A 22,045-nucleotide genomic window follows, 5' to 3' on the forward strand; every position below is an offset into this window, starting at 1 on the left:
TGTGTTATTGGTTAGTTAATAAGTTCTAGCATTTCCGGTTGAACTTCAAGATGGAAAAGTTGTCTCGAGTCTTGAGTTTACGAATTATTTACAGAAAACTATAAAAAGGGACCTTTAAACTACGCCCTACCCGTTAGCTTCAGCCCCACCCTCTGGTACTTTTAGTATGTTGTTTAATACACTATTCCCTACAGCTATGCCAAAATACGCGCCTACTCATATTATTTCCCCCGTTTCCAGCAGTTTAAAGAGTGTCAACTCTTTTGTTAAGGTATGTGAGGTATTTTTGGCATATAGCCTGGAAAAAAGAGTAGAAATTAAAAAGTGGCAACATTATCGTGTCGTCCCTTTCAAATCAATTTATATAAGAGAACGGGACGACACTACAGTGTTGCCACTTTTTAATTTCTACTCTTTTTTTGTCAGACTGTAAAATGGTTTTTTTTTGCAATAGCGTTGGCCGTTTTTTTGTTTATACTTACTTATTTAAAAGAAGTAAATACTAAATATCCCTAGATATAATTAGTTTTGTAGGCCGTATCCGTATTTCTTGTCAAAAGTACGATTAACTTGGTTAAACTTTTATCGATAATCCGGTTCAGAGCCGCAAAATTTGCGGAATCCTGTCAGAGACTGATCGATGGGCGATCAACCTTAATTTGCCTGTTAGGAAAGTTTTTAAGGCCCTAAAGAGGTAATTTTCAGTCTGACATGGACGAAAATAGATAAATAGCCCAGTTTTTCGGGGGCAAAAAAGTGCCAACAATTGATCAATTTAATATCGAATAAAGTCTTCGCTCTTCAAATGTCCGCCTTCATTACACAACTCGGTCAGGCGTGGCTCACTCTGCGATTTCGTCGCGTCGCTACAAGTGTATGCGGCCCACACCAATTTTGGTGTCTAGCAGTAGTAGTTGCCGCGCACCGTTATGGAACGGATGCCTGCTCGCGCTTGCGCCATTTTGCGGTAATATCTGTCGTAACAGACGCGTTTTAAAGTGACATTCCATTTCCAACTGCAGCTGCAATACTGTTCATTTTACTATGGAAACGCGTCGCTGTCATTGTCAATTTCCATAGTAAAATGAACAGTATTGCAGCTGTAGTTGGAAATGGAATGTCACTCTTAGTGAACCTTCTGTACCTAGTACTATTATATATAATATTTGACTTCTCGGTTACATTTCTCTTTATAAATTATGTATCTCCTGCACCAACATTTGTCTCTGTTTGACCCAATGGTTGACTGGTAGAGAATGCCTTTAGGCATTAAGTCCGCCATTTGTACATTTTTCCTGTGCTTATGCAATAAAGTTTAAATAAATAATAAATATTATTTATTCTGTGCCTTAGGTATACAGGGTGTAATCGTTAAGTGTGGCCAGGCGATAATTGCGTAAATATAACAGATATCAGAAAACTTCAAATTGATATCGAAAGTGCGTTACCCAATGAGTAAAATTACATTTATAACTTTTTTTAAATAAAAAAGCAGAAATATCCCAAACATTAACTTCAAGCCCTCCCATACATTTAGTACGACGACTCACCCCTCAAAGAACGTCGGTTTCGTAAGAGATAAAACTGCTTGAGATTCATTAAAAAAAAAAATCAGATGAGTCATTAAAGTAGCAAGAATAACAATTAATATGTGTCTTTAATTACTACAACTACATACCTTCTCCACGTACGTACTTAATAATACTTAGAGTAGTGCGTACCTAATAAGGAAATGTGACGTCAGATGACAAGGGCTTTGTTAGCAAAGGCTCTCCTATTAATCTTAGTTACCCACCGTTGATATAGGGAACTGGCCATTTGGGCAATTAAGAACCTTATATTAAAGGCATAAGATTCACAAATGGTCAGCTGTGTTCCTGTTGGTACATTACATCATTTAATTTGGAAGGATAATAAACAATCCGTCAGTTTGGATTAGGAGTAAGAAGAACTTTGAAAATGCCCGAATATACGTACTATCGGCCAAAGCCAGAGTCGACCACCTTAAAGGCGCATTTTGTTTGAAGCGGGAACATCTGCCTGAGGCTCGTCAGCTTTCGTCCACCAAATAAATTTGGGGGCGGACCACTAGAATTTCTCTTGAAGCTTTTTGTTAAAAAAATGTGTATGGGTATCGGTCATCTGTTTGAAATGCAACGATGATTGATCTCCATTTGATTTCATCTATGGAAATGCCTGCCTGAATTATTAGTCAGGCCGAGATAAGCCTGCGACGATTTTGATAGCACAGGCAGTGCCAGTGTTATTTATACATCATAATGTCATAGAAGTTTGCGTTGCATGTGCTACCAAAATGTAGTCAGACCGTAAAAAGTCTGCAGCGATTTTGATAGCCCACGCAGTGCAAGTGCCATTTTAAACGTCAAACTTTGTATGAAATTATGACGCACAATCCGCAAATCCGCTGCAGACTTTTATTGGTGCGACTTTAGTTTCAGACTTACCTCGGTCTAACTCTAACTACCTAGTGACATTCCGATCAGTCTAGATTAAAAAAGATCACCTGTCAAGCATTAAAAGTGCGATCAAAATCGGAATGACATGTGTCAATTTAAAATGTAAAACTTTGTAGGGTTGTCACTGATATAAATATATTTTACTTTAATGATTTTGTTTTCTCTTTTAATTCCAGCTTTACGATTATAATAACTCGATTGTAGATCACATAGATAACACTATCCTTTCAGTTCAGTCTCTAGAAATGTTCCACCCTGTATATTACAGGGGTAGAGAATGTTGACAAGACTGTAGGATTCACACGGCATTATATTATGGTAGTAATCTGTTTAGGAGCCCGGGTTGGGACGGGACGTGTTTCGCCTATGGCTATATTACCATTGACGTATATCTTAGGACTGGCCTCACGGGCAATAAGAATGGTGCATGAATAGGGCCAGTACAAGTGTGACAACGCTACAACGCGATTGGTTGATGAGTTAGTATCACGCGTGCGATTGGTCGCAACTAGTTGCGTTAGACTGCACGATTGGCTCGAATTCGTGAGTGACACCGCTGAATTAGTACCATTTTTAGTGCCCGTAAGGCCTTAAACTACGTCCAAAACCACCGATGGACGGGCAGCAGCGTCCCTCAAATTCGGTGTACTCGACTGCGATCGCCAACCCGCCTGCCAAGCGTGGCGATTATGGCATTCACCCCCCATCCGGCACGTATGGAGGTCCAAGGGGGAGCCCTATGCTCAGCAGTGGACGTCTTATGGCTGAGATGATGAAGACCAGTCCTGAGATATAAGTCAATGGCCATTCCGCTTTGTTTAACGATATACGGTTATCGCTGGGGATTGTAAACGTGGTTTTCACCAACATGGCAATCGCTTTAAAGCTGTCAATACCTACGGCCCGATTCCAACTTTAAGATACGTCAGTTAATAGATCTAGAAAAGATATGGATTAGATATGTCAGTGTCAAACAAGTGTCAAAATTGAAGTTTCTTCAAATAAATACGTCACTTTTGACACTTGTTTGACACTGATGACATATATCTAATCCATATCGTTTCAATATCTAGTATTTGACGTATCTCATTGTTCGAATACGGCTGCTAATTTATGTTTCGGTAGGTAGTATAATTTCAACCGGCGGTCGTGTGTTCGAAGTTCGGCCTAACAAATCTAACAATGAGGTTTTTGGAACTTATGTCGAAATGTCACTCAATGGTGATTAAAGGATGACTCACGCTAGACCGGGCTAGGCCCGGGCCGGAGCTTCCAGCGCTTCGTTTTTAGGGTTCCGTACCCAAAGGGTAAAACGGGACCCTATTACTAAGACTTCGCTGTCCGTCCGTCCGTCCGTCCGTCCGTCTGTCACCGGGCTGTATCTCACGAACCGTGATAGCTAGACAGTTGAAATTTTCACAGATGATGTATTTCTGTTGCCGCTATAACAACAAATACTAAAAACAGAATAAAATAAAGATTTAAATGGGGCTCCCATACAACAAACGTGATTTTTGACCAAAGTTAAGCAACGTCGGGAGTGGTCAGTACTTGGATGGGTGACCGTTTTTTTTTTGTTTTTTTTTGCATTATGATACGGAACCCTTCGTGCGCGAGTCCGACTCGTACTTGCCCGGTTTTTATGGAAAGCACCGATCAGCCGGCATAGAAGATGACATGTTGGACACCTCGGCCGGGGCACGGCCTAGCGTGAGTCATCCTTAAAGATGGAGTCGGCGTCAAAGATATGTTTACACTAATACTTTCATCATCATCATCATCATATCAGCCAGAGGACGTCCACTGCTGGACCTAGGCCTCCCCCAAAGAGTGCCACAATGACCGGTCTTGCGCCACCCGCATCCAGCGGACTCCCACTAATACTTTACTCCTTTGTTAATAAGGCGAAAAATGTAAACATATTTTTGACGCGAGACGTGAGACGCAAGATCTTGAAGTGATGACATCTCACAAATGTATAGGTAACTGAATTAACTAATATGGCTCAGCGACCCAATGAGGGTCTAAGCTTCCGAAACGAGAGCACGCCACTTTTCCCGATCCTGCGCCGTTTTCTGCCAATTATCGGCTTGAAGCTGACGCAGATCCGCTTCCACACTGTCTCCCCAGCTACTGCTGCTGGCTGGCTTCTGGGCTGACCTACCGGGCGGCCACCAGTCGGTCTTCCCAGGTATGCCCTCTTGGCAGCCCGATCCTCTCCCATTCTTAATAGGTGACCGAACCAGCGAAGTCTGTGGGATTTCGTTTCGCGATGATACTGGGTCCGGCCACCAACTCCTCGATTTCGGCATTCTTCCGTATAACTGATATCATTAAAATATCGTGCTTTTCACTCGTACTTATCCGTACATGTAATTAGAGCGGGCGTGTTGGGTGTTAATATATTTTTGCAACGTTGGCTTGTGAATACGACTGCACAGTCAAGTGTAAAAATATGGCTGTAGACATATTACTCAAAAATATGTCCCATAGCTCTTAATTCGGTGATATAAGAGTTATTATGGGACATATATTTGAGATGATTTGTGCACCCATATTTTTACAGATCCTTTCAGTGAGGTGACATAACCGTCCAAACAAATATTATTCAAGTCCGCGATACGTAAGTCAAATATTTGATTTGCCACGGTATGTTATGTTAGGTTAGGGATGTGGCTTGGTAAACAATGATAGTTGAAGATAGCTTTGTTCTGTATAATGTCCGCTGGGGCGAAGGGGTTCTCTCGATAAGATTACTATGTAACCTGTAAACCTATGAAACTAAGGAAAATGTACCCGGCTGGTTACATAATATCTAGGGATGTAATAAAGGAAAGAAAAACTAACGAGTCCACCACCACTAGCCAACCACTAACTAACCACTTGATAGCTGTTTTATTTCTTCTTTCAAAACTCCTACATACCCTAAAATTACAACTTCTAGCTCAGACTGCTAACGGTAGGTTGGTTCATTAATATTTGTATTCTTACATGACAACTATTATCAATGTTTGGTACCTACTATTAGTTTTCGTTGGGATGTTGTACAAAGGAACACAAAGGGGTACAAAGGGATTAGAACGAGGTTTCCATCCCTCGACTGGGAAGACGGAGGGATGGAAAATCACGAGCCAGATGGTCGGACGACATTAAAAAGACGGCAGGGCCGACCTGGCATAGAACCGCCGCATACAGAACAACATGGAATTCCATGAACGAGTTCAGCAGTGGATGGAAATATGCTGAGAAGAGAGAAGTTTTCTATAGAAGTTTTATCGAGTTTGGGCTCATTAATTTTGATATACCAGACTATGCGCGTTATTTTAAAGTTTTTAAACGATATTTAATACATTATGTAACTGAACGAAAAGCAATTACTCAAACCCGTTAATGTTTAGGTCATACTAAGCAACTTTTACTATGGGGCCAAACCTGAAATCGCAAAAAAAGAATTGACTCCCATATGATATTTCAACATCAGACCAGCAAAATGTATGAAACATCCAATTTTTAGGGTTCCGTAGCCAAATGGCAAAAAACGGAACCCTTATAGATTCGTCATGTCTGTCTGTCTGTCTGTCCGTCCGTATGTCACAGCCACTTTTTTCCGAAACTATAAGCACTATACTATTAAAACTTGGTAAGTAGATGTATTCTGTGAACCGCATTAAGATTTTCATACAAAAATAGAAAAAAATTAATAAATTTTTAGGGTTCCCCATACATAGAACTGAAACTCAAAAAAAATTTTTTCATCAAACCCATACGTGTGGGGTAGGTAGGATAGGTCTTCAAAAATGATATTGATGTTTCTAATATCATTTTCTTCTAAACTGAACAGTTTGCGCGAGAGACACTTCCAAAGTGGTAAAATGTAACTTCCCCCCCTGTAACTTCTAAAGTAAGAGAATGATAAAACTAAAAAAAATATATGATGTACATTACCATGCAAACTTCCACCGAAAATTGGTTTGAACAAGATTTGGTAAGTAGTTTTTTTTTAATACGTCATAAACCGTAAACCGCAATTTTATTGTTACTTGCTGTTACGGAACCCTTCATGGGCGAGTCCAACTCGCACTTGGCCGCTTTTTCCCACGTTTTCGGTTCCATAGTAAAAGTTGCTCAGTACCTATGACCTAAATATTAACGGGTTTGAGTAAGTAATTGCTTTTCGTTCAATTACATACTAAATAATAATATAAATTTTAAATGTATATCCCACATTATGTTAGATGGAATGGATAGACAAACTCAAAAGGAGGACAAAAATGTTCGTTATGTAACATGACTAGCATGTGTAATTTCACACGTGTTTAACACTAACGAAGAAGCTAATTCGGACTATTTTCGAGCTGTGGAATGTAGCGTGCATGAAGAATGCAAATGTTGGTATTTATTATTATTTATTTATTCCAACTAAGTATTACAAATTGAATTTTGCAGGGATTGTTAAATCAATATTAATTACCTACTTGGACTATACATAGGTATTTATAATTGCTAACAAACGATTTTAATAAGCAAACTTCCGTGAGATTCCGTAGCCGCCCCTTTGTCAGCCCCTATCATATCATATTGAGTACATTTTGAGTTATTTCTTGTCATCATCAGCGAATTTTTTGTCATAATTTACCGCCCCTTAATATCTTGCCGCCCTAGGCCCGGGCCTAGTGGCCACTAGTGGGCCTTAGGGCAAATCGGCCACTGAATTGAGTTTTACGCTCGCCTGTATTGTTGTTTAGGCATAAAAATATGAAGAAATACATATTGGAGAAAGGTTTCAATAGTTTTGTATGGACTGATCAAGCCACAATGGCATTTCACTGGCAATTCGCCGTCAACCTTCGGAAACCTTCACTAATTGACGTGGGAGAGGTTGATTACGAGTTAAGTAATTAAAATAAAAGGTTGGCCGTGATTCGTAATTCAGGAATAGTAGGGATCTACCTACCTATCAGTGGCGGCGAGTAAAGTTAACAATTCCTAGCAATAGATAATAGGTAGCGTAAAATCAATCAACTATAGTCCAAAAGCTAGGTACCTAGTAGGTACCAACTATGATTCAACATTAACTCCATTACATTCAGATGAGACTATTATTTGACTCTGTGTCTGTGACAGTCTTCTAACTAGGGCAAAATACATGAATGGACGTAAAAACTCAGACAAGTGACCACGTCGAAAAGAAGATTGGTATTAATACTTAATTTTAGGTATTCCATTCAGATTGCGACCAATTATCAAGGATATTGACAGTGATATTGCTAGTTTCGTTTATCAGCTGCAACACTGTGGCAGTCACGCTGCAGCTGCAGTACACCCAAAAATCCTACCAACATGTTGTGTTATTATTATGATAGCTACATTAGCTACCTACTTAGGGTTTGCACGACGGATCCGAAATGTATGGGAAGATCCGCGGATCCGGATCCAGATAATTTCATACATTTTGGATCCGGATTGCAAACCCTATACCTACTTAAAGTGTAGGTAAGTACCTAGAATGTACTTATCTTGAAATTAACCGAGTGATAGTGTTATCACTCGGTTAATTTCGAGCCATTATTGATAATGATAACGAAGTCCAATAACCTACAACATCAACCTACACACGGGCCGATTCGAACTTCAAGATACGTCAGTTAATAGATCTAGAAACGATACATATGGATTCAATACTTCAGTGTCAAATGTGACGTTTCTTCAAACAAAAACGTCACTTTTGACACTGACACATGACACACATATCGTTTCTAGATCTATTAATTGACGTATCTTTAAGTTCGAATCGGGCAATCTGTGTTTAAACTGAGGCGGTAAGAGTAGTAACAACAAAGCATTTAAATTAAAACCGGGCAAGTGCGAGTCTGACTCGCGCACGAAGGGTTCCGTACCATAAAGCAAAAAAAAAAACAAAAAAAAGCAAAAAAAAAACGGTCACCCATCCAAGTACTGACCCCTCCCGACGTTGCTTAACTTTGGTCAAAAATCACGTTTGTTGTATGGGAGCCCCATTTAAATCTTTATTTTATTCTGTTTTTAGTATTTGTTGTTATAGCGGCAACAGAAATACATCATCTGTGAAAATTTCAACTGTCTAGCTATCACGGTTCGTGAGATACAGCCTGGTGACAGACGGACGGACGGACGGACGGACAGCGAAGTCTTAGTAATAGGGTCCCGTTTTACCCTTTGGGTACGGAACCCTAAAAACAAACAAGATAACACTATTATATAACATTAAACAATATAAACTTAATATGTTTAATATTCTACCCACGTTATCATTTTAAACTCCGAACTCTGATAATAAAACATTTAAATCATTGCACAATATACTTACCACATGTAATGAATGAGTCATACAAACACTCATACAGCATGTGTGTGTTTAGTTGTTTACTAACTTGGCGGAATGTGTGCTCAAAATGGCAAGTCAATCGTAAATAATTGCAAATTGCAAAACACTTCACTAGGTCAAGTTGCACTTGTGAACTAAGCCGTTCATTATGGTATTTATATTTACATATTTATTCCTGGCAGTTTTAATTGGACTTTCATTTTATTTCCATAATTTAAGCCCAACAAACATTAAAAGAACATGTAAGTATCTATTAAAGGTTTGATTATTAAAATACTGATCCAAGATGCATCAAGGAACTAAGTAATAGTATTTTATACAATCGTGATATAATAGAAAGTTTTTCAGTCGAGTACCGAGTAAGGTACGAGATTGAAAAGCTTGATTATATCACTATTGTATACAATATTTTTTCTACGAGTCAACGAAAATAATACTTTAAACTAGCAGAATCATACAAACAAACCAAACCAAAAGTATACAGCTAAGATACGCGAGCACCTGCGATACCTTCATCATACTAATACGCGCCCCGGCCGCCGCGCCCGCGCTCCATGGCGGGTTGGTCAACGACACCTTCTCGTAACTCATGAGGCCCTGGTACTTGCTCCGCGCTAAATTAAATTTTTAGACAGTTGTTTTCTCGATTTTGGCCACCGTAGCCTATGGAGACTAACTAGCCACACTAAGTAGTTTTCGTAGTCTATGGATGTTGCTATATTAAGGGTGTCACATGCGCGTTTCTGACTTATGAACCAATTGTTTCTACTATACAACCTAAAATAAATAATTAATTTGTGCTATGGTTTTGTTTCGTCCTCTCAATCGCGGCGAGCTGTGATTGGTCAATTTCATTATAGGTGACTAAACTGTATCGATATGAACATAATAATTGAGTTGGGAGCCCATACATTAAAAATACCCTATTGCAGTTTGGTATAAGAAATCTTAATTCAAGAATTATAGTCGACGAGTAGAAAAATTATTTTTAATGAAGGTAGTTTTTGTTTTCTTTTGCGTTGTCCTTTAGTCTTATAGTAGAACACCAAAGAACTTAACCGAACACTGGCATTTAGCGTAATTTAAAAGTACATAAATCGATAATACATAAATGCAGTCCGTACATATTTGCACTTAACACAAAACACGACAAAAACACTGTCAAGCAAACGGCATGAGATTGCCAACAACGGTCCCACGGTGTCCGGCAAACCGGCTAGCATTCCATCCGCTCTCAATTAAAAAAACTAGTAAACTTACCTTTAAAAACAATCCAACGTATTCAAACACTAAACTGAACACATATCAAAACTTCACCTAGTAAAATCAAAGAAATTTAATCGAGGATATTAAAACACTCGCGATTTTAAGCACACGCGAGAGGAGCGTTCGGAGAATCGACAACACGTCTTTTCACGTCCGAGCTCTGAGCGACACTGACTTTGGTGATTGGCGGATTGGCGCGCCTTCGAACGCCAGATATTCCATTCGCTTACAGAAGGCTAGCGAATAAACTATATAAAACCACAGTACCGAGATCTTTAGATCTATATTATCTATGGGTAATCATAGCGCTGTTACACTGGTAATTACTAAGTTTGCGATTATGTAAGCAATCGTAACAAGATCTTTGTATGAACGTGAGCGGTCCATTCTCGAATCCCAGAGTCCACAACCTACGGTCATTCAGGTATGTGAACCTCTTAACACTCCATTACAATATAAACCTAAAGCTTTTGTAATAACGTCGTAATTCGCTTGGTAGTAGTTTGTGATAAGGCTGCGTCGATATCACTGCGTCTAGGAGAGAGGGAGAGCAGATTCATTATTAGGCGGGTGGGAAGGAGACGATTGTTTCGACATTTAGATGATTGAACTGTGAAATTTTTATATTCACTTTGCAAAAGCGCATCTTGACAATAGTGCATTGTTCCGTTCTAGTGATGCGCCGTTCCCAGTAACATTCCTAAATATTCCTGACTTGATGGGAATGATGGGGAACTTTAAAATAATGTTTTGTTACGGAATTCCTCCGCTAGTAATTTTATGATGCTTTTCGAGATCATTGTACGTCGTACGACTTATAAGTAGGTACAGTAGGTACAGTCAGCAGCAGAAGTCACTATACACTCCAGGTGCTCAAAGAGAGGTAAACGTTTAAACTGTCAAAAAGTTGTTGGCTGTCATAGCAGTATTTTACTTGTGAGCGCTTAACGTGTCACAAATATCTTAACAGTCGCTATTCATTAATTTCTACACTTACAACAAGTCATTGATACCTTAGCTGTCAAAAAACCAATGGTATCTAAGCGGTCAACGTGTCAAATATGTCTGAACAATATGGAAAAATAGACTTTAAAGCATACAAGTATGGTCGAATATTGAATGAAAGATAGCCATGCTAATTTCAGGTAAAGCGTTTTGACAATCATCGAAAGCAGTACAGTCTTGTCATCACATACATCTATCTCACGTTTTATCCTTCAACCATTTGACAGGAGCCTCTCGGTCAACTTACTGCAAACTATTTCTTTTAACAGAATCGTCAAAACGAATGACACATAGCGAAAGCTAACTGAAGCGGAATTTAGAGCCAACTGTCAAGGCACGTTGTGGTCTCAGTAAAAGGCGTTTGCTTTTCAAAGCAGAGACCGCGGGTTCAAATCTCAGTCGTACGCACCTAGAGATTACAGCTTTTTATATTTTTTGGGTTTCATATCTATTATTAATTTCATAATTTGTATCTTTTGGTTTTATGCTATATAATTTTTGAAGCTATGTCACATGTAGCGTATGTACGACTTTCTATCAGAACGTTGTAATAGGTTTGAACTCGCAGTGGGCGTTACTTAGATTACTCCTGTGCAGAAAAAAGCGGCCAAGTGCGAGTCGGACTCGCCCATGAAGGGTTCCATAGCAGCAAGCTACAATAAAATTGCGGTTTACGATTTATGACGTATTAAAAAAAACTACTTACTAGATCTCGTTCAAACCAATTTTCGGTGGAAGTTTGCATAGTAATGTATATCATATATTTTTTTTTAGTTTTATCATTCTCTTATTTTAGAAATTACAGGGAAGGACACACATTTTACCACTTTGGAAGTGTCTCTCGCGCAAACTATTCAGTTTAGAAAAAAATATATATTAGAAACCTCAATATCATTTTTGAAGACCTATCCATAGATACCCCACACGTCCTATACGTGATGATGAAAAAAAATTTTGAGTTTCAGTTCTAAGTATGGGGAACCCCCAACATTTATTGTTTTTTTTTATTTTTGTGTGAAATTCTTAAAGCGGTTCACAGAATACATCTACTTACCAAGTTTCAACAGTATAGTTCTTATAGTTTCGGAAAAAAGTGGCTGTGACATACGGACGGACAGATAGACAGGCAGACATGACGAATCTATAAGGGTTCCGTTTTTTTGCCATTTGGCTACGGAACCCTAAAAATGGTGGTCTCTTCGAAAACTTACTAAATTAAATTAAAGGATATGAAAACAATGCATTTTATTAATTTCAGACATCATATTTCATAGTAACATTTAAGCTTAAGACCTACACAATCGATATTAAATAGAAATAGTCTTAGTTTTATTTTTCAAAACGTTCGGGGTTCGATTCCCAAGCTGAGTACACATTTTTTTTAAAATGTATGAATGCAGTTTTTCGTGTTACTAAAATCGATGACATGGTTCCTAAGAAGAGATCGGTGTATATCTTATAGTATCAGATTTTCCCATACTGGCCGATCTAAATGGGCCACCCTGTATAGTATATTTTAGTACAATAAGCGGGCTAAATAAATATATTAACATATATAATATGCTCTATTACGGTTTGGAAGAACAGCCGCATATGACAGTTAAAATAAAAAACCGATCATTCTAGTAGAACCTACTTATTTATTGTCTAAGTTTGACACTTAACGATAAAATACTTCTTTAAGAAAGGAGGTGTCAATTCGTAGTGCTACAGTATTTATTTTAAAGTTAAACAGATAAAATGTTGATGCTTAGTTACCATTGAAATAACAACTGCTTAGCAACTGGTGGCACCCTGGCTGCTGACGTACGTGATTTGCAGTGCGTGTAGGTATTAATGGCAGCAGCTTGAATTTGAGCGCTTAGTTACCACTGACATTCTAACCGTTATTGTCATTGTGATTAAATAAGGGTGTATGTGTTAAAGAAAAACTCAGAAGTTAAGGTATATGTGACGAACTGAAAGCCTAAGTGAAAATGACAACTAAGATGTCCTTATTTTTGTGACGATTGAAGTGTATATGTTTTCTTGGACACCTTGCCCGCTCAGGTATATCTGCTGCTGACTGTACACAGCCTACAGTTCTGATTCGCTACTTATCTATACCAACATTACTGAGACAGTATTGCAGTGCAACATTACTGCCAACTGCATTGCTGCCGCCCTATTACTAAGACTCCGCTGTCCGTCCGTCCGTCCGTCTGTCACCAGGCTGTATCTTACGAACCGTGATTGCTAGACAGTTTTCAATTTCAATTTTCACAGATGATGTACTTCTGTTGCCGCTATAACAACAAATACTAAAAAGTACGAAACCCTCGGTGGGCGAGTCCGACTCGCGCTTGTCCGGTTTTTATTACATCTCTGTTTAGCCCTATGGTTGACTGGTGGAGAATGCCTTTAGGCATTAAGTCCGCCATTTGTACATTTTATTTGTATTTTTTGCAATAATGTTCAAATAAATAAATAAACTATAAGATCAGAACCATAACAACTTTTTAAATCCGAATCATCCTTTAGGAATATTACCGCGGTACAACACTATCTATGTTGTCCCTTGGGAAGAAATGGGCTTTTCATTATTTTAAAGCTCTGGAATCTTCTTTTAATGGGTCTGGCTGGGAAAGAATGACAATGCTATCATTAGTTCAATATTACTGAGTTTAATGACAGGCCAAACACTCTTATTAGGGCCGAGCCGGTAGCGACGGACTGCAACCCGACTGCAACTTGTATGGAAACTGCACGCCGACGTTGCAGTTGGCGTGCAGTCGGTGTGACCAATGTGTAGTATATACCTAAAATAAATTTTGTTTACACTTTACAGTACTTACTTTACTGCCCTATGTCGGTAATTAAGTAGCACATTACGTGGTTATGTCGAAAATTTTAAGAGCCATATATGTAAGGTAAACGTACTGGTGCTCGACGCGGTCCTACACATCATCTTGAAACTTGAGTCATTGTCTGACTTTCTAGATTTAAGATATTGACGTGTAAACTTTACTTTGTGCTTATAAAAAAAAAAGGTGACAGCAAGGTGTCATCTATTGGGCATTAGCATGTCGAGCACTAGTACGTTTACCGTACTGTAAAACGTTGTACAATACACGTGCGAAAAGGTAATTCGCAACTCGTGTCGATTTAAAACACTCCCTTCGGTCGTGTTTTAATTTATCGCACTCGTTGCGAATTTCCTATCTTTCGCACTTGTATCGTAATCAAGCCATCAAATAATTGTTAGTGAGTTCGAATATCGAAGTGTTATAACGTTATCGAGCAAGTGACCTAGATTTTAATTTTATCATTAGATTCATTAAGGGATCATCCATTAATTACGTCACACGAATTTCTAGGGTTTTTGACCCCTCCCCCCCTCCTTGTCACACTTGGTCACATTTTGCAAATCCCTCCCCACCTGATGTGACGTCACATTTTAGGCAATTTTGTTTTCAACGAAATCGGCAATACTAACTCGGCATTATATTTTAATAAAAACATATTTTTGGTAAAAGAAATATTAGTAATTTCATAAAACAAAACCAATTAGGAACGAAAATTGCCTACTTCCAATTCCAAAACCTCATTATTTAAATGTACAGCAAATAAAAAAATATAAATTAATTTTCGGTTACTGATGAATAGTGATGAAGGTAAAATGACGTCACAATGTTGGTGACTCCCCCCTCCCCCATGTCACAACATGTCACATTTTCTTGACCCCCTAAACGTGTGACGTAATTAATGGATGACCCCTTAGGTGCTGATAATTATTAAGTACTTACAAAATAAAGATGCCGGTCGTACCGATGTTCCTTGATAAAAATTATCAGATACAGCTGCGGCTGTGAAAATAACCTAACCTTAAGTACAGTCAGTGAGAAAATCTATGCAGTCTGTTAATTATCTCCACTTGCATGATTAAAGGTGTAAATTAACCTTTAAGAAACGATCTCAACAATAGATCTATTGTTTACCATGTTTGTATTATACAATTATGTTTATGGTAACATGTGAAACATCATCAATTGTTAAAAAACAGCTGTTATACATCGCGTTATGCACTAATACTTAGTTATGCATTTTGATATGATAATGGCATGCATTTTGTTATCGTTCGCGCATGCATTTCACTGGCACTTGGAGACCAGGCCAATTCGAATATTTTTACCGAATTTTTCAGACTATTATTACCGAAAATATTAACTTAATTATAATTTATTTGCTTTGAAAGACCTTATCTAACGATATCCCACAGGGTCAAAGCGAAAAAAAAAAATTTGTATGGGAGGTAACCACTTAACCAGGAGGTAACATATACCTACCCTAAATTTTTTTGTAGTTTTTATTTTACCGTTCTGTCGCCATGCATGATTAATGTATCCATGCCAAATTGCAGCTTTCTAGCACTAACGATCACGGAGCAAAGCGGATGGACACACGGACCTGGCGAAACTAGTTATAAGGTGACTACGAAACCCTAAAAACGGGGTATAGCGAGTGACTTCTCCGCTCGGCTGTCTAATCCGCCGCTCCATATATCTCTTTCCAGCAATTGCCCTGGACAGTGATTGGTCCGCTCTGATGTATGGCCCCATCTGTCCTAAACGGTGCCAAATCGCTTCACTACATAGGTACTGCGCTCAATCAGTATTGTACTTTATCTTAACTTGGCCGTATTTCTTAATCGAGCAGATTTAAGGAAGAATAATAGCCATAGCACACTACCGCACCGCACCGCGACCTTGGTGCGGTACGGTTTTAAAAAAGCAAAATCAATTTGTTCCATATCGGAAAATAACTCAATAGTACAGTCATTATATCCAAAAAATCGACCCTACCCGTGAATAATTAGTTCTTGGATTTTTTTTTCGTAGGTCCCTCGGGGGCGTCACTGGGAGTGTAAATTCAAAAAGTAGGCTTAATCAGGCTCCTGCGTATATTCGAAAAATGGTTTTTTTCCAAAAAAACGATTTATCTTCAATAACTCGGCCATTTTTGATTTTACAGTAAAACCGTAAGGACAAAAATTGTAGGAAATTTGATTCTCTACAAGTTAGTCCAGTCATTATATCCAAAAAACCGACCCTTCCCGTGAATAATCAGTTCTTGGATTTTTTTTTCGTACGGCCCTCGGGGGAATCACTGGGAGTGTAAATTCAAAAAGTAGACTGAATCAGGGTCCTTTGTATATTCGAAAAACGGTTTTTCTTGAATAACTCGGTCATTTTTGATTTTACAGTAAAACCGTGAGGACAAAAATTGTTCAGAATTTGATTCTCTACAACTTCGTTTCCATTCATTTATGCCGTAAAGCGTGGAACATAGGAGATAATGATAATATTTTGAATTTGTCGCGTTTTTCAGGTTTAATTTCTAAAATATCGATTTTGGGGGAAAGAAGGTAAGAACCAAAATTGTTCAAAATTTGATTCTCTACAAGTTTAGTCCTCTTCATTTATGTCGTAAAGTTGAAAATAAACGAGATATTGAAAATATTTTGAATTTGTCGCTTTTTTCAAATTTTATTTCCAAACTATCGATCCTAGAAGAAAAATTGTGAGGACCAAACTTGTAGAGAATCAAATATTCTAAAATTTTTGTCCTCACGGTTTTACTGTAAAATCAAAAATGACCGAGTTATTCAAGAAAAACCGTTTTTGGAATATACACAGGACCCTGATTCAGTCTACTTTTTTAATTTACACTCCCAGTGATTCCCCCGAGGGACGTACGAAAAAAAAATCCAAGAACTGATTATTCACGAGAAGGGTCGGTTTTTTGGATATAATGACTGGACTAACTTGTAGAGAATCAAATTTCCTACAATTTTTGTCCTTACGGTTTTACTGTAAAATCAAAAATGGCCGAGTTATTGAAGAAAAACCGTTTTTTTGGAAAAAAAACCATTTTTTGAATATACGCAGGAGCCTGATTAAGCCTACTTTTTGAATTTACACTCCCAGTGACCCCCCCGAGGGCCCTACGAAAAAAAAATCCAAGAACTAATTATTCACGGGTCAAAATCTATAATGACTGTCCTACAATGACAAAATAAATCATAGCGCCTGAAAATATCGAAAGACAGGCCAATTCGAACTTACACTGACATCAGAATGATATATGTATGAATAATGTCAATTAGTTTCGGCGCGATTCGGGAAATGAATTAGAGATGCACTAGATATGAATCATATGAAATAGTAAAGATATGTGACGGTGGCGGCCGCAATAATATTGGAGCGGCGTTAATAATAGCGTAAGCGCCAACCGCCGCTGGGTACCTTTTGCCGTGGAACGTCACATATCTTTACTATTTCGTATCTAGTGCATCTCTAATTAATTTCCCGAATCGCGCCGTTTTATCGTGCGTCTAAAAATACAAGCGAAATTGTACGGTGCATCATTCAGAGGGGCTACCGCGAAAACCGAAATACAAATACAAAAAAAAATACAAATACAAATGCATTTATTTCATTACTTTTTACATCAGTTCTTAGGTATAATATATAATAGTTAGGTGGGAAATCCGCAAATTGCGGGGATCTTTCTCTTTTACTCCAATGAAGGCGTAATAAGACTGACAAAGAAAAATGCCCGCAATTTGCCAACTTCGATTTTCGCGGTTATAGCCCAGATCAGTTTATGACGAATACAAGTATCAACCAGTCTTAAGGTGGTATTCCACCTGTCCAATTTCTTTGTCCAATGTCAGTGTGTCTCACTCTCTCATTAAAGCGAAATATAAGACGCAAGACCGAATACACATTGGACAAAAAAATCTGATCGGTTAATACCACCCTTACCCAATCAGTTTTTGTGTGGGAGCCCTTTAATTTACGAAAAAAAACTTTTGTAAAATAGCAGACGTAAGTACGGTCGCCATCAGATATATCGGAGCGGCCAAAGTGCTCAAATATCTGAGCACGCCTCTATTGTCAAGGCGTTAGAGTGCTTGTTCAGATATTGTGAACACCTTGGCCGGCCCGATATATCTAATGGCGACTGTACGAGTATACCGGTTCAAATTCAACACATTGTTTGTTAGTATTCCCTTCAAAACGTCATGCAAATATAGTAAAACACATGCATTTACGTCGTTTTAAAAGAACATGATATTTTGTCCATCCAAGTAATAATAAACACACTTGTTTCGACATGTCGTGACACGATCGTGCAGTTTAATGCACCTGCATTAAGAAGGGTATGCAATGATGCATCGAAACCAATGCACAAAAGTGCCTTTGTTGTTTTTGCGTCGGGGAATGGTCGGACATGACAGACGCACAAGTGATCCTACAAGCCATAAGGGTTCCGTTTTATCCTTTTGATGTAGGTACGGAACTCTACAAATTGACAGCAAAATAAAAATTGCCCATTAATTACCATAAATTACTTTTTACGGCCTTTGAAATACTAATACGCCTATTATCAAATCCAATGCAATTTTGTGAATAAAAGAACTATTGTTGTTTATCCAAGCCATATGCAAAATAACGATTTAATGCATGAATGCCACAAATTGTGGCAACTTCCGGTAGGAAACATCCGTTTATTATAAAACCTATAAAAAGCATTCTATTTTCAGCTGTTTTCAGTGTTTTCGTAAACATGTATGACGGCAAATGTATGGTACTGATGTTAGTATTTTTGGCGATATACTGGAAATATTCTTTGGTAAGTAAGTCTCAAAAGTGAAATGCTTTATACCTACTTATTTACCTAAAAAAAACGCAGAACCATTATTTATTTTTTATTTCTCATGCTCTGAAAGAGGTCATTGTTATTCTAAAAGGTGTGCAGAAAGTGATACGTTTCTGCACTAGAGCATTTTAGGTCCCAATTAATAGTACATTTCGATGCTAGTGCGGAAGGTATGTCATTACTTCACGAGCACCGAGATATCTTGCCACGAGCCGCAGGCGAGTGGCAAGACTCGGGACGAGTGAAGAATGATATTTCCGCACGTGTATCGAACGACGTTTTTTAATACAGTTGCGAAAAAATAAGAAAAACATTGTTAATCGTACACTAAACAAAAGTGGTAACAGTGACAGCTCGGTTAGTCGTCGTCTTTAAGTATATTATATCTATGGGCGTTTGGCAGCTATTCCGTTCCATTCCAGTCAACTTATTAAGAACGGAATTTTCAATATTGAATATTAAAAAATAAACGTGTTATAATCATGAAGAGGTAAGTAATTAAATATGAAATATGTAATATTTTTCGTATTCTTACATTAACGGTAGGTTTTTATGCTGATTACGACGTTTAAAGGAAAGTAATATTAACACTCATCAATAAGTAGTCGTGAATTGGAACAAGTATAAATTTAAAAAAATTGGAAAAGTAAAAAGCACTAGTTCGAGATAACCAACTTTCCGCACGCTAAACAGCTACGTAAAGTAGCACTTTTTGAGCAATTGTATTAAAAAATTCTTTTACGATAAGCAATTGAAATTTGCGGGCGCAGCACGGTTCCATTTTTATCGACTATCACTATGCGCGTCCCTTTCGCACTTACATACTTGTTAGAACGTGACAGGCATGGTGACAAGGGATAAAAACGCGACCGTGCTACGCCGCTTGGGTATAAATGGATTTGTCATACAATTTCCATTTTAACATTTGACTCCCCATTCCATAAATAACGAAACTTTTGCATATGGGACCATGATAACGCTTCTGAACAATTTCAGAAGCGTTATCATGGTCCCATTTTTATCACCTGCCATGCCATGTGTCACTTTCGCATTGACGTATTTGTTAGAACGTGACAGGCATGGTTACAAATGATAAAAGGCCGACCATTTTAGCCATGTAGGGCCACAGGTCTTCATATACATATAAAACGTCCTACAAATCGCTGCCGATGGTAAGTGTGGCCAGAAGGCTGGCCGCATTGACATATTGAATGGCAATGCTTACGTTGAGCGAAATACTGGCCAGACTTCTGGTCACCTGTGGTGTCGTCAGGGCACGTCATAAAATCTTGTAGAGCAGAGCCAAAAGCCGCGAATATACAGGTTGGCTAAAAAATAAGTGCATTTCCGTTGCCAGGGAGGTTTTGGGAATATGCTGAGCAAGTTTTACTATGTGATCAACCCCGAAATCGCGAAAAACAAATTTACCTTCCCGCAGAAAATAGACCAGCCAAAATGTATGAAACAGTCAAATTTTTATTTCGCGATTTTTAGGTTGGTCCCATAGTAAAAGTTGCTCAGTATAATCCCAAAACCTCCCTGGCAACGGGAATGCACTTATTTTTAACCATCCTTTATATTATATCTATTTCTATAATTTTAATTAATGAGTAACTTATTTTAATGGCAGAGTCTACAAGTGATACCCGAGCGAGCAACGATAAGATACATAAATGAAAAGTATGTATACAACGCAAGCATCGTTGTAAAGAGGTATGGAAGAAAAAGTGGATACTATATCAACGTAGAGAGTACCAATTTAATGGAATTTGGAAATAATGTTTCGGTAAATAACATTTATACATGCAATATATTTTATATCTATATTTTATATATTTTAAATCTGAAATATTTTATATTCTAATACCTATTTACTTTCGTCTTAAGAGCTACATTAAAGTCACATAATAAAATATGATTAAATTAATTAATTAAAGTTAATTACAGCTACCCCAGCTACTAGTCAAAGCTACCGGTTATACCCACTGTTACTACATTTTAACCGGGTGTGGCCTGTAATATGAGAAAAAAATTAAACTCTAGGCTCTACTGCTCATACTGACCAACTTTTGATCAGCTACTTTTAAAAATAACTTTGACTTTTAATACACTTTAAAGTTTTTTCTAAGACGCAATGTATTGCGAATTTTGTTATGTTTAAGGCGTGACAAGCAACGTCAATCACAATGATATGGCGTGGCGGTGACGTCCATTGAAGATAATATTTATTTTGTATGAAAAATAAGGAGTCTAAATACTTCATAATTTTTAAAAGTTGTTGTACAAAGGTGTCGCCGTTTGAGGAGTACAATCTATGTTTTAATTATTTGCTCGTGTTACAGGCCACACCACTAATCTTCTCCGAAACCATTAATTTCGCCAAAAATTCATGGGGTCATTTATCTGATCCGTACTGTAAGCGATGCCGTGTATAATAACTTTTCCATTTCAGATGAGCTTAATATTCTTTGAATTGCTGCATAACGAGTACAAACGCAGTTTTGTAGAGATGACGTTTGAGAAGATTTGCGAATCCATAGAAAAGGATTCCTATGTTGGCAGAACTGTTAAAATGGCTGGTTTGCCGTGTCCCATACCGATGGTTGGTTCTATTGACACATTATTAGAAAAAGTTCAATCAATTTTCTACTTTCGAAGCTATTATTTTAATAACTTCAAAAAGCTTTTATAGAAACCTTAACCTTAACCGGGCTTGGTCTAGAATTAGCCTAGCTTTAAATACATGTAGCTATATTTATACACGGTGGCTAAAATATAATTACATTCCTGTTGCCATAGGTTTTGGGATTATACTGAGGAACTTTTCCTATAGGACCAACCCCGATATCGCGAAAAAAATTTAACCTTCCATAGAAAATGGACCAGCCAAAATGAAAAAATATTTTTAATTGCGCTTTCAGAATTGGTCCCATAGTAAAAGTCGCAATAATCCCAATACCACCTTGGCAACGGGAATGCAGTATTTTTTTAGCCATCCTGTATATTTCTTTGTAATAATAATATTTTTTTAATAATTTAAAATAAAAATGTTTAAATAAATTACTAATTTTCAGGGCCACATTAAGCTGATGAACATCTCAGCGCCCATGCAAGACTTTCCAAACGTCTGGCCGTTCGAGAGATGTAAGGTCGAGGCCACACTGTCACAGAACAAAAATAAAGATGTCATCGCTATTGTTGATGTATACATTCAGTTCAAAAATAAACT

The 22,045-nt window shown here is 37.9% G+C and overlaps 1 protein-coding gene and 2 long non-coding RNA genes across 4 annotated transcripts in view; 2 read left to right on the forward strand and 1 right to left on the reverse strand.

The window, feature by feature from the left end:
• The window catches only part of LOC134672975 (uncharacterized), a 234,413-nt gene extending 224,145 nt beyond the window's left edge, over positions 1-10,268 (reverse strand). For both annotated transcript variants that reach the window (XM_063530934.1, XM_063530933.1), the window contains exon 1: positions 10,102-10,268. The gene's annotated coding sequence lies outside the window, so the exon portion shown is untranslated. The remainder of the gene's footprint in view (positions 1-10,101) is intronic.
• LOC134673004 (uncharacterized) overlaps positions 1-22,045 on the forward strand; it is a 503,466-nt gene that overhangs the window by 346,299 nt on the left and 135,122 nt on the right. The window lies entirely within an intron of this gene.
• Positions 11,627-22,045, forward strand: part of LOC134673003 (uncharacterized) — a 95,421-nt gene continuing 85,002 nt past the window's right edge. The window contains exon 1 of the long non-coding RNA XR_010099398.1: positions 11,627-12,038. This is a non-coding gene — a long non-coding RNA (uncharacterized LOC134673003). The remainder of the gene's footprint in view (positions 12,039-22,045) is intronic.

Source organism: Cydia fagiglandana, chromosome 17 (genome assembly GCF_963556715.1).
Source record: "Cydia fagiglandana chromosome 17, ilCydFagi1.1, whole genome shotgun sequence".
Classification (NCBI taxonomy): Eukaryota; Metazoa; Arthropoda; class Insecta; order Lepidoptera; family Tortricidae; genus Cydia; species Cydia fagiglandana.